Source organism: Aptenodytes forsteri, unplaced genomic scaffold, assembly GCF_000699145.1.
Source record: "Aptenodytes forsteri isolate BGI_AS27 unplaced genomic scaffold, ASM69914v1 Scaffold15, whole genome shotgun sequence".
Lineage (NCBI taxonomy): Eukaryota > Metazoa > Chordata > Aves > Sphenisciformes > Spheniscidae > Aptenodytes > Aptenodytes forsteri.
Genome location: NW_008795129.1, coordinates 11635502 through 11636324, shown reverse-complemented (window position 1 = coordinate 11636324; position 823 = coordinate 11635502). Strand labels below are relative to the sequence as shown.

At 61.0% G+C, this 823-nt stretch overlaps 1 protein-coding gene across 1 annotated transcript in view; it reads right to left on the bottom strand.

Moving 5' to 3' along the window:
* The window catches only part of FGF8 (fibroblast growth factor 8), a 24882-nt gene that overhangs the window by 5039 nt on the left and 19020 nt on the right, over window positions 1–823 (bottom strand). The window lies entirely within an intron of this gene.

The window sequence follows — 823 nt, the reverse complement described above, 5'->3', positions numbered from 1 at the left end:
CCTCCCGCCCCTGGCCCCGCAGCAGTGCCGGGGCGCGCTGGCCCCGCTGACCCCTGCGCGGCGTTTGACCGTCCCAATGTGTCATTAGTGCACGCGATCAAACTGTTTGGGCTTCGGGTGTCTCCAGCGGAGGGATCGGTCCCCCTGCCCCAGGGGGGCGGAGGTTTTGGGGAGAGGGTGCCAGGGCCCCCCTGGCAGAGGGGCCGTGGCATAGCGCAGGCTCTCACGCTCGCAGAGTCCCCCCTGCTTTGTCTCTGGAGACACCGCAGCATCTTCGCCCGCAGCCAACTGCCTCGCTGACCCTCCACTCAGGATTTGTTTTGAGAAGGGTGGGATGGGGGGTACCTTGGGAAAACACCACTTCGGACAGTTCTAGTTTAGGGAAGGCTTCCAAAGCAGCCATTTCCCCCCTCCCCCCCCTTTTCTTTTCAACTTTCCTTTCTATTTCTTTTCCAAAAGGAAGTCTCAGAGACACCCAGCCCTGCAAAGAGCTGGGCTGAAATGATTGGTGCTTCTCAGCACGCCGCAGCCCCGAGCCCTCCGAGTCAGGTGCAAACCAAGAATGAAAAAGGAAGGAGCAGAGCCCATCCTGCAAGCACGGATCCCCTCCCTCGGCACGGGGAACCTGCCCTCACCTTGAATCACACAGCTGCTGATCGCTGACCCCTATGTTCTCCCTTTACAAGCCCCCGCAAGCCAAACGATTTTAATGATTTCTGGCTAACAAACAGGACGGAAATCATCAATCGCCGCACTGGGCTGCAAACACCTCCCTGGCTTCCCCCCCCCCCCCACCCCCCCCCACCCCCCCCCCTTCCCGTCC